This window comes from Telmatherina bonti, assembly GCF_933228915.1.
Source record: "Telmatherina bonti genome assembly, chromosome: 15".
Classification (NCBI taxonomy): Eukaryota; Metazoa; Chordata; class Actinopteri; order Atheriniformes; family Telmatherinidae; genus Telmatherina; species Telmatherina bonti.
In genome coordinates this window covers 31,926,332-31,939,497 of record NC_136613.1, presented here as the reverse complement: position 1 = coordinate 31,939,497, position 13,166 = coordinate 31,926,332, and positions in this window count along the sequence as shown.

Sequence of the window (13,166 nt, the reverse complement as noted above, 5' to 3'; positions counted from 1 at the left end):
GCAGTTTGTTTAGTTGGTCAACATTTAGATTTAAAACTGTATAAAATTCAACAGTTACGTTAAATTTAATACAAAAAAAGCAAATTAGAGTTTAGTGCATAAAAGTCTATGAAACACAGTTTATGTTTCTCTGTATCCATTTTTGCTTTCTCTCCATACTGCCATCCCTATCCTTTCTTTTATTTGCATCTAGGTTGCAATTATGATGTTTATTTGAAATAAACACCCCTCTCCATCGTCCATCTTCTGTTTGCCTCTTCTTATACTCCATTCTGAGAAAAGCAGAGGTATGAGTTCACGCACAGCTTACCTCATAAAGCTGTTTACTGTAGCGTTTACTTATTTTATTACTGGACGTCTGAAGAAAACACAAAGCCTTTGTCTTATGAATAATGATGACTCTTGTTGTTTGAATGCCTGAACCTAGCGGACAAGATGAAAATCATTTGTACAAAGCTCCACATTTCTCTCTACAGATGAATAGTACCTGGATACTAACTGGACAGCATTGGCCTGCAGCATTATCAGACTCCAGGAACGTCTGTCTCACGCTGACAGATCTGTCCGTCTCCTCTTCTCCTCTTCAGATCATCTTGTCATAACTTCTATGCTATTCTAAGATGTTTCAGCATGCTCGCGGTGTTGCTACATTACATATCTGTTCTTATTAAAATACCAATATTTTGACGTTTTCTAGAGCTGGTAGTGGAGGTGTCAATATTTCAGCATCATATCTGTAGTTTACACATGACAGCTGAATGAATATTAAAGTCATGACTGAAAACTCAGTGTTTTCACAGCATTGATCATAATGTATGATTTTATTCAGATTGTTCAATCAGGGTTCTAATAAATTATCTTGATCAGCTGATTGTAGATGTGTTTACATGGAGCATGTTTGATCAAGTTTGAACCAGTTGGAACACAAATGCGTCATGAAAACACTTCAGCTTTTACAACTGGCCTTGACTGGAATGAATTTTTATATCCGACTGAGATGAGTGGTTTAAAGCTTTTACAATCCGATCAACAGGAAATATCCTTGACCATGTGGGGGTTACGTGACAGCATCAGTTTCAGAATAGACTTGAAACATGGCAGCAAAATAAACAGAACTGTGGATTAGACTGCGTTTATGGTGGAAACTTATAGGCTTAAAAAAAGTTGTTTAGGGAAAAACTGAAGTAGTACCAACACAAAGCTCATGTCAAAAACATTATGGTCATTAAAGACTCACTGTGTAACTGTCTGACTTAAAAGTTCTTCAATGACACAATGACATTATATATATATATATATATATATATATATATATATATATATATATATATATATATATATATATATATATATATATATATATATATATATAAAATAATGTCATGCGCCCTCCCGATCGATGGCTAATTCATCCATCTTGCATCCTATTTGACCTGTTTTCTCTCTCTAGCCAGCAGAAGACGATCTTACGATGACTCTTGTTTTGTCGTTTCTCTCTTTTAATCTTCTTGTATTTCTCTGTTGAATCAACAATGTAGCGGGTTTTAAACAGCCAGTTTTTTGGGCTCCTTTAGAGCAGTCTTTTTGATTCAAATCCTGACCCATTAGCTCGGAAAATCCACAGGGTTAGAGTATTGAGAAATCAAAAATAAATTCTGATTAGAACCAAAGAAGCAGGTTTGCCTACAAACACAGGTCTCGGTCCACTTCAGAGGACCAAATTCAGGAAGCGGACTACAAAACAAAGTGCATTGTGGGTCAGCACATGGCATCTAGGCTAACAGCATGTGTGGGGCAATAGGTCACTGTAGATGGGAGAAATGGCTCACAGTCAGACATTGATAAATCTGGAAAAGTTCTGATGGAAAGCTGATGAACCAAAGACCGCTAGCATCTGATCAGGATCCATAATCAGCTGTTATGTACCAGAAACCAAAGTTGTTCTGCATTAACCAATAAATGAACAAGTTTTCTTCTTCCTCGCTTGTCTCATCTTCTTCTTCAGTAGTTACTACTGCAGCACGGCTTTTCATAGAGGGTGGAACGTATTATTTAAAGGTCAGATCCATTCTAGTTGTGCAGTGTGACACAGTTAGAATATAGACTACTGCACCTCCCAACTGAACCAGGTCCCCAATAGCACTGAGTCTAGTGGACTATGCTGGTGTGAATGCACCCTTTAGGGTTTGTAGTTAAAAGCATTTGGACATAAAACCACTGACTTGTAAGAATGACTCCAGGTACTTCCCTTGTTGTTAAATTTCTCTGCTTTGTCGTCGACGCAGAGCAAACTGCAGAGGCTGTAATCGTGATGCTTCACTTGCTGCTTTAGCCTGCTTCCTTCAGGATGCATCGAGAGGTTAGCAGGAAAGCTGAGGAAGCGTTTCATTTCTCTCCGTGGCAGAGTAAAGTCGATCTGAGATCAGTGCAGGATACGCTGCTCATATGTGGACTCTGAGAGGGGTGTAGGTTGCAAAGTTCCCTGCATTCAAGCCTGACGGAAATATGCTTTGTACCTTGTAAAACAGCATCCCACAGCAGTCCAGATGAGGCTCTAGACAATGACTGAAACTTGAGAGATGATGAATTTTTTTATCTTAATCAAATTAACATTTTTTTTTTTTTAGAAAGTAGATAATCAATCAAAATCTCAATCAATTAGTAATAAAAGTCTTATTACTGAAGCAGATGGCAGCAGTTCCTCAAAGAAAAACTAAAATAAAAGTTGTAGTTGGACATTTTGCACCATGTATTTTCTTCTGTTAAGGACATAAGATTTTCTTGTTTCTATCTGTCTCTTACTGTCTCTATTTTGCTGGCGTTCGATGTCTTCAGGGTTTCCAGAGGAGGGAGGAAGGGGGTGGGGGTTGGTTTGGATGACTTTAGCAGATGAGCCAAAGACCATGAAACTGCATGTTAGGAAAGAGGGGGGAAGTCATCACTGGCTTGGCAGTCCAGAGTGTGGAGGGAGGATTGTTGAAGTACAAGCAGGAGATAGCACAGGGAGGATTTTTCCACTGTAGGAAGTCGGCTCCCAGCTTACATCGCCTCTGAGAATTCTGTCAAAAGTCTCCCCCCCCCCAACCAATCAGCTGTCAGGAGTTTCACTGACAGTCCAGCTCTTTTCTCTCTTTTGACTTTGTGTAAAACCATCGTTTGAATCGATTTGTCAAAACAAAACATGACAGAATGTAAATCAACATTAGAATCTCAATCATTATCTACGACCAAAGCTGCTGCTTGCTTTCTGCCATCTTGCTGAAACTCCCCCCACTCTTTTTTATTCTTGCATCTGTTGGAAAGAACTTCCATTTACCACTGACCCCAAACACAGCAGTTGGGCTTTTATCCAGTACTGAAGGCAGGCAGCTTTCTAGCTGAATGGAGGCTTGAATTTTCCCAGTCACGTACAGTACGCTGATGTGAAATGGTCCAACTCCAGTCTACATTTTGGACAACTTAACTCCTTCCACTCAGGAATGTTCCTTTATTTCTGCCAAAATAGTGTCTCCTTGAACCTTTAAAACATTCAGGGCGTAATCAGATGTTTGTGGTCACAGCTACTAGCTGATGCAGTCTGCGTGGACAGAGATGCAAGGCCAAGCTTTTTCTTTTATTCATCAATTCAGACATCTATTCTCTCTGTGTGCATTGTCTTGTCTGGAGTTGCAGATGGACTTAAGTCCTAGATTGAAGGAAGGTATAAGTAGGTCCTGGACAACATGCGGCCACTTCAAATGGACTGATAAACTGTTTCTTTATGTCTCCCAGAACAATAAGGTATCAACATAGGTTATGGCTGCAGCAGAACATTTTAAACCTCCTGCAGACATGCAGTCCAGACAACCTGCAAAATGCAGGATTTTGTGACGTAAACTGCAAACAAAAGTGTTTTAACTTAAATGCTCTGCTTCCTAAACCTAACCAAGTCACTTTGATTCTTATGACAAAACAAGTACTTTTGATCCCCAAACCATATCCAAATTTTTATAATTTGGATATGGTTTAGGTTTAGGAATTGGATATTGTTATAGTTCCTAAACAATAACCAATTCCTAAGCCTAACCAAGTACTTTTCATTATTCATTCATAGTTAAGTTGTTTTATTCCTTCAGTTAACAAGATAGTTTCAGTGTCTAAATTTATAGAACAAATAAGAGGCCAACTCTGTAATAAAAGCTTTACATATTTACTGGCTTGCAGTTTTCACCGCAAGTTTGTGGCTTTGTGGTGCTTTAAAAAAATAATTTAGCTGTATTTTGATATCTCTCAATCATATGAAAACGTCACAACACAGATGAAATGCAGAATAAAAAATATCAAACAAAATTGCTATTTTATTTAAAAAAAAAGAAAAAAGTCAACAAAAATCCAGAAGAGTGTGTAAACAATTAGATAACTTTAGCTGTTAAATCCAGGACATCATTTGAAATTATTCTCCTCACATTCAAAGCTCTCCATGATCGAGCTTCATTGTATATCACAGATCTCTTAACTTATCTAAGCTACGTTTACATCGACCACTTGTAGTCCAATTGAATGTCCAATAAAAAAAAAATACGTCGCATTGATGTGATTGCTCAACTGGAATGAATTTTTAACCAGATTGAGGGGGGAGGTTTAAACCTTTTTCCAGTGTGCAACAATAGACTTATTCCGAACATTTTGGGGCATTTCTGCACATGCTTAAATCACGAGTAACCACGTGGGGTTACGTTATGTATTGAGTTTTCTCCAAAGACTTGACAAATGGCCACAGCGAAACAGGACAGTGGCTGATTCAGCGTATTTGTTGGAAACTGGGCATTTTGATGGCCAAAAGGCTCAAAATGAAAAAAGCCCACTTTTCCAAAACAAGCAGGTGGATGTTAAAAGCGTTACAATCATATTAAATCTGTCAATCATGTAAATAAATCACTTCGTATAGATTGCATAGCTCAGACGGATTTTATTCATCATCCTAACAGCTTAATCCGATGAAGGGTCACGGGGAAGCTGGAGCCTATCCCAGCAGTCTTTGGGCGAAAGGCAGGGTACACCCTGGACAGCTCGCCAGTCCATCGCAGGGACACACAGAGACAAACAACCACTCACGCTCACACTCACTCCTAGGGGCAATTTGGAGTAACCAGTTACCTTCATATGCATGTCTTTGGACTGTGGGAGGAAATTAAAAACATTATGTAAGCATGGCCATTGAAAACCCAGTTACCATGCAAAGAAACCAATCCTGCTTCAGTTAACTTCTCTGCGGAGCGGGAAATTCCAGAGATAAATGCAAGGTCATCTTTCCTACAATGAAGTAACGTTGTGAGGAAAGTTGAGGCTAAAATCCTCCTTAACTATACTGATAACATCAAGGAGAAAGTGTAAACATTTCAGTTAAAACTGCTAAAGTTGCTTCTTTCAGCCACTGACTGAAGGTATTTGAGTTTTCCCACAATCCTCCTGCATTTTGACTTGGGTATGATTGGTAAAGTCTATGATTCCACCTTCATTCCTCTGGACTAAAAGATGTTTATATTTTTCTTTTGCACCTGACTGAACATCGTAGCAGCCTGCATGTTAGGTTCTATGTGCTCTCCAGCTGCTTCACCATGCTAGCTCTCTGCTCCAATAGTCTCATTTTTAATAAAACAGGAGCAAAAATAATTCTATCTCAGGAATACAAATGTTACCTGAAAATCTACGTCAGATACTGCTCTACTTCATGGCTACGGGCTGCTGTTTCATTTAAGGAATGGTGAACTTACTGATGGTGTGTAAGCTGTAGTTCCAGAGTCTGTTTATTGCAATATTTTGGCAGACATAGCCATGGAGACTTAGACGTTACTAATTATTTCCATTCTCTGGTTCAGTCCTGAACTAAACCACCAAAGAATAGCCCCTCCTCATTAGTCACTACCCCCTGATGTCTGAGAAGCAACGCAGAGTGAACATCTGTTTTATTATTTGTCTGAAGCCTAATACTTTGCCTGAAATTCAACGTTTAAAACACACCTTGAGGAGCTGCAAAAACATGCTGTTTCAGGTTCTGGCTTGGCTTTGTCTCAACTGCATGTAATTCCAGACACTGTAGTGCCTGCTGTGTTTAAATAATCAACTTTTGAAGAGGAAAAAAGGAGAAGTATGCTGTGATGTACTTTGGTTCAAGTAATGTTTTATGGCAGTCATTTCCTACCGTCTCTCTCTGCTCACACCTCATGAGAAAGGTAAAAAAAAAAAAGCATAGAGCATCCTGTTAGCTTACAGTGATGTAAATATCTGTGTCATTGGATGTAGACCACTGAGTAAATCTGGGCACTTTGCTAGGCTAGCCATAGCTCAGAGCTAACATCTCCAACAAGCCACATCCCAAATCAGGTGCTTTGCAATAGTAGCACAAAATGTGCACTTTTTTTATTTTTTTCTGGTCCATTTTCCTACGAAGATGCAGGTTTGTGTTGCTGATGAGGAAATCACTGTGAATGTCTTGAGATGTAGCTGTACATGAAAACATTGTGGCTTCGCAGTAGCTTGATATTGTTGATTTGGCCAAACTTTGGCTCAACGTCAAACCCACATTCTCATTTCCTTCTGTCCGTCCTCCGTTCACTTAATGTATATTTCAGCTCATTTTCAGAAAGCTTGCAGGAGTTCAGTCAGAATCCCGGTCATGAAATAAAAATCTGAGATAAAAGATGTTTGTCCTTCTGATACCAATAAGCTCCTTTTCAAATTTCATATCTTATATTAAGAAAAATAAAGTTGTTTTTGGACATGAGAAAAGTCTCATTATAACCAAAGTTAAAAGCACATGTCCAACTCTGCACAAGTCTGCTAATTTAGTCTGATGTGTGTCAGGTGTGTTGCAGCAGGGAAACTCCCAACAGCTGCAGGACTGCGACTCACAGAGATCAGAATCGTCCCCCCCCCCCATCCTTTAGATGAATAAATACTCATGTACACTATGCTGGAAATTTACTCCAATGGTTTATTCATGGACGTTATAGTCCGATAATTCATGCTTTGTAGTGAAATGAACCTGAACAATGATTAGTCTCCATCTTTGTTAGAAAAAAAAAAATGGGGTCAGAAACTCTGCAGCCTCACTAACCTGTAATGTTGGGTTTCCTGCTCCAGTGCTGTCAGGAAAGGTCAAAAGTATTCATGACTTATTAAGTCAGGAAGCAGAGGTTGAGGCGTATCTCTGAAACCTGAATCAAAACAATTCTTCCCTTCTTTCTGTATTACCGCCCGTGATGACAGAATAATGCTGGTAAGTGATATTCGTTAATGACTATGCCGTGAATGTAAAAGAAAACCGCAAGTTTGGAACTGAACCTTCTGATGCCTGTTGGGTAGATTAGGACATCCAACAAAAGAGCAACAATATAGAGCTTCAATGTGTGTGTCAATGCGCTAATAAAGGCTGTCTGTGTGTCTTATGTTTAAAGCTTTGTAACTGTACACACAGATGTGGCTGTGTTGGGACGAATTTCATGGGATGTAACACAACATGTAATGTTCTGAATATAAATCACCATTTCCTGTCTCGTTTGATGCCACTGTGACATCTATACTGTGCATTTCTGGAGCCGTCACTGCCAAGCATCGTCCCGATGCTGAGAAACTGCACTATGCAACTTTTTCTTCTGGGACGCCGCATGAGGATGCGGCGGAGTATTGTGTGAAGGTGGCCGGGGTATGCTAAAACATAGTATATATAAAGAATATAAAAACAGGTAAAACAGGTCTTCCGAGCCACCTTGGTCCTTTTAAAATCAGGGGAAGCAGAGTCAACCACACTAAACCTTCATAGTAAAAAATGGATCCATTCACGGCCTTCTGTTCTGTGCCACCTCGAGAGTCCTAGGACCTGCAGAGAGGAACACATACGGCAGTCCACCATCCAAAGAGGGGAACCCTCCTGCCTAGCCCTCTGCACCCTAAACATAGCCATTATACTCACACTTCGTCCTGGGCCAGGAATATCTGAAGGCCCAGGACTAGCTGCGCCATAGAGTCCAGACTGGCTGCTGCACTTCAGGTTCCTGCCTTACCACCGCCAAGCCCATCGTCACTGCACAAACCTTTCTAAACATGCACTGCGACTGATTTGGCAAAGAAACGCAGCAAGACATAATCAGAGCATGAGAGGAAAAGAAAAAGAGATTACAAGCTCAGTGAACGAGCAAGTAAGTCAATATTAATGGAAGAAACGGAGCCGGCCGCCACAATAAACATGAGGATATCAGCCGATTCCTGAGAAAGTTGTCCAAGACAGTGGTTAGAAGTTAGAATAGACTGGGCAGCCTCTCTGCATTGAATCCAATCAAAATGCATCCAGGCAGTCCAAAAACATGGCTTCTAATGTGCAGAAATGTGAGCAGGGGTCATAAATGACATGCATAAACCAGTCTGAGGTGCAGATCTATGCTGTCTTTCACCCCCTCCATCTCTTCCCTTTATAATCACATTAAACTGTTTTCACTAACTTCTTAAATATGAATTAAACTAGTCTACACAGGGTGGTTTTCACTGTCCCAACATGGACAGGAAGTTGTTCATTACCTGTTTTTTTAAGAGAAGTAAAGCCTGTATAATGATTACACTTTAAATAAAATCAGTAAATCTTCAGCAACCATGTCCAGCGGGACTACGTCGACCAAAATGCTTTGAAATAGAAGACGGGGAGTTAATTGTCTGCAGATTCTTTTGCTCTGGACAAAGATCATGTAGCGCTATCACCCTCACTGGTGGTGGACTCAAACTGAGCCGAAACATAAACCTGCCAGTTTCTTGACCTGTTTCAGCCCTCATCTATGCTCCGCAGCCGGCTGTGACCAGAAGAATGACCCCAGTAAGCGTCTGAGAAGTTTTACTGAATAAGCCTTCTTTAAAAATGGAAGTTGGGGCTCGTTTTGTAGTTCAAGATTAATAAATCAAATTATGATTTATTTTATCACAGCACTAATTCAAAGATAGCAAACTATCTTAAGTCCCTTAATGTCTATATTTACAAATGCAGTAAAAAAAAAAACTTGGATAAAATAAAATACAACTGAATACAATAATAAAAAATAATAATAATTAAAAATAAGATTGATAATAATAATTGAATAAAATGAAACTATAAAAAATTAAAACCAAGACATCAAGAGGTAAAAGTAGAGTCATCTTTTCTTGTAAACCAATCAGATACCAAGTACACCTTGTATACACAGCAGAAAGGGTGAAAACCTGATTCACACAAATGAATTTAACCATCTGCCCCGATGCACCGAGCCCGTCTGGTGACGTTGACAAAAACAGGAAAAGAATACGTGGGCGCTCCAACTTGGCGGCAACAAGGTGTCATCTCATGGTTATGCATTAGACCACTGACATGAGGAAACAAAATAATGAACTTGCTGTAACTCGTTAGTTAGCTGTATATTTACAGGCAATTCTATCATATTTAATTGTATTTTCTTGTTGCGATGAATTATAGAACGTATATGAACATATATGAATTATAGAACTGTCAATCAAGCTTACTGCCCTCGGTCAAACCGTTAACTTTACATCTGTCTGGAAAACCTAAAACATTTTGTACAGAGATGGTTCGTCACAATGGTGGTGATTTACAACAACCACCGGCTACAGCCTGGAGAATGAGGCGAAGCTGGATATTGGGTAAGGTTGGAAGTCCAATGGGCGTGGTTGGATGTCAAATAGGCGTGGGGTTAGGGTTAGAAATAGGGTTGGGGTTAATCCAATCAAAATGTTGATTGGATTAATAAATCCAATATCCAGCCCCGTCTGATTCTCCAGGCTGCAGCCAAGACCCTCTCATGATTCTTCACAGGATTTATCACAAGTCAGCTAGAGGTATTTGATTCGGGTGCGGAAGAAGCTCTGAAATAAAAATAACAGGCTTTCCAGACACTAAGAACTTTAGTTATATGCAGATGAGTTCATTTTCATTTGCACCAACGTCACCAGACTGGTTCGGGATACTTACTTTAGCATCACGTTCATTGCTAAAATCATTCGGAATGAGGCAGCAACGGTTTTTTCAGAGCAAATACTCTGAGCTCTGAGACGGAGTTAGCTGACATAGTTTGAGGTTGGGAACAGGAAACTATTGTCTTTCCTACCAGCTGTGTTCCTTCTCTTTCCATACACACAAACACACACTCACACCCTGTTTAATGGAAAGTCCATCAGCTGCTGCTGTTAGCAACTTATCAGGATGTCACACAGCTGTTTCCGATGTACAGTTTTATTTTTTATATCTGTTCATATCAGCAATTAAGATGACAACAGTTAAAGTGTTTCATAATTCAGGGCTTGACGTATTCTGGTGTCGGTACTGGATGTGCTCAGGACCGTGCACCTGGCTATAATGTCGCACTCCATTATGCTCCATTTAATAAGAATCAGATCTGCTTAGGTTTCAATTTACAGTATCAATACATATTTTCACTCTTTTTCACATTTCCTTTTTCAACTTAAACTTCTTTCGCGAATACCAATAAACCCCTTTTGAATTTTAACAGTATCAATTTTATTTTCATGGCAACTCCTCAATACATCACAAATTTGTGTTTAAAACACCACCAAGCAGAGTTTATCCTGCCGGAACTACAACTGCTCATCTAATGCAACAGGAAAACATTAACTTAGGACAGGGGTGCCCAGTTCCGGTCCTCAAGGGCCACCATCCTGCAGGTTTTCCATGTACCCTGTTCCAACACACCTAACTCTCACCTAACTAATCACTCATTGTGCAGAACTTCATTGGCTGTTGGATCCATTTGACGCCAGGTGTGTTAGAACAGGTATACATGGAAAACTTGCAGGACACCGGCCTCAAGGACCGACTTTGGGCACCCCTGACTTAAGATTTATGTATAGTTTCAGCTGAAATAGTGAAAAAATTCAAGAGGAGTTGTTAACATTAATGTTATGTCACGGTGTTACTTTCTTTTAACTGTGTAATTTTCCAATGCATAATGACCTTTCTGCCCTCAGGACTATTAGAGGTGATGGTCATACTTAGGTAAGTCCCTTTCCATTGGTAATGATGCATTTCTTTAGAAAGGTTGTCCATATTTCATATTAAGAAGTACTACTAAAGTAAGCTGCCTTGACAAACCATTGTCTTCCATGACATCATTGACAGGCGCTGCACACCGAGCAGATCTGACTACCTGAGGACATCTGGTACCTACACTGGCACCATACTGGATCTCTGGTGGTAATGTGGGTTAATGTAGACAGTTATCGCCAATGGTGTGAGAGGAAAGCAGCTTTTCTCTCAAACACAGAAACCAATCAGGGGTTGAGCTGGTCCTGGACCAGCTTAAATCAACACAGGAACACAGATTGATCTGATAGAGCAGAGACATTGATCAGTAGCTGCAAACATTCAATAAAACGTTAGTTTTACCGGTGGGATGGAGGGTAAATCTGTAAAGTTTGGTTACTGTTTGTTGTTCACCATTTTTCAACACAATGTCTGCTTGTCTGCTGGTAAGAGTGTGTTAACCTACATGTGCATATGCACATGTCTTTGTACCCCATGGTGGAGGAGAGTTGTGAACATGTGACCTGACCAGACCTGAAATCATGAGCATGAGCTTCATCCTTGAGCGTGGATGAAGAAATGTGACGTGAAGTTAGCCCCTGGTGTGTGATAAAAAGGCTGATTCCACTCATCTTTGGGATCTTTCTCAACATCATTTGCTGCACTGAACTGTCGAGCTGGAACACCAACATGAAGATGAAGAGTCAAGGATGAAAAAAAGGGAGGGAAATGAAGAAGATGGGAGGCAGAAAACAGTTCAGACTTTCAGACCAGTTTGCTGCCATACAACCACTGTACACTACTGGACTGCCAAAATAAAACCTAATTTATAATAAACTGATTAACTGATTGATATTGCAGAGGTGCATGGAGGTTGAAGGATGGGTGTAGCATCAACAGACAGACTGATGTAGGAATTAGCGGTTTAATGAAGATAAGGAGGATAGTTAAATAAGTAACACAATGAATAATAAGACCGGAAATCAAAGATGCAGAATGATAAGAATGGCAGAAGGGGAAGCAACAACTGGCAGGATCTGGCAAAAAAAACACAGAAGCCAAAGGGTATGTATCCTGAGGGAGGTAATGACAAGACAAAGTGCAGCTGGTGTAATTAGCTGACAGAAACCAGATGAACAGAAGGTAAACTACTCTAAAGCAACAGAGGAACAGGTTCCACTAAACATGACTGGACGATACCGAGCATTTTGGTATCAGTCCGATATCATATAAATCCAGGGCAAGTATCACTGATACCGATTTGATTCCAATAATTTTTGCTTGAAATTCCACAATCAGTTAATTATATTGTAAAATAATTATTGGTCGTAATTATGATCATAAACAACACAGTAGAAGGATTTATGTGAAAACATTTTTATTACCAAACTAAATGGCAGAACAGAGAAATTTTAAAGTAGGCTTTTATTTTATAAACAATGTACAATAAAATCAACAGGAAAATAAAATACCTCTGTTTTTCCTTTTCTGCCTCACAACTGTTTGAGAAAAATAAAGTCAACAGTGAAAATGAGCTAAATCAAATCTTTGGCTTTTATTCTAAGAATAAACTCTGGTCTTAACTTTGCTAGTCCATGGCTGGTTGGTAACAAAGTTAAGGCTCTAGAAAACCAAAGAACAGAGAATTGGACATATTCTTTCTACTTCTTGTTCAAATTTATTGTGATATTTGCATATTAGTGTAGTTTTCTCCAGTTACTGTGCTTAAAATGAAGACAGTTATTATAAATGATCTATAATGTGTTTAGATTGGAACTGTCTGTAAAATTGCTTGGTGTGAATTAGCAACATGCCAATAAAATGAAGTTAAAGTAAATAAGGCAGAAGTATTTCTTGTCCTGTTACACCATTAAACGATGGAATAACCTCTATGGAGACATATTGTTTGCTGCATATGTTTACAGTCTACACATGTGTGTAATAGATACTGGTAGTGTATGAATGTGATTCATTGTTGACCACTGACCTTCATGACCACCCACACTGACCGTCTGGGTTTACTTCTTGCTTTTATGTCTTTGTCTGTAAATTTAGCTGAAGACTAAAGACACCAGTCAGTACACAGGAGACAAATCTGCTCCGGTTTCTCTTC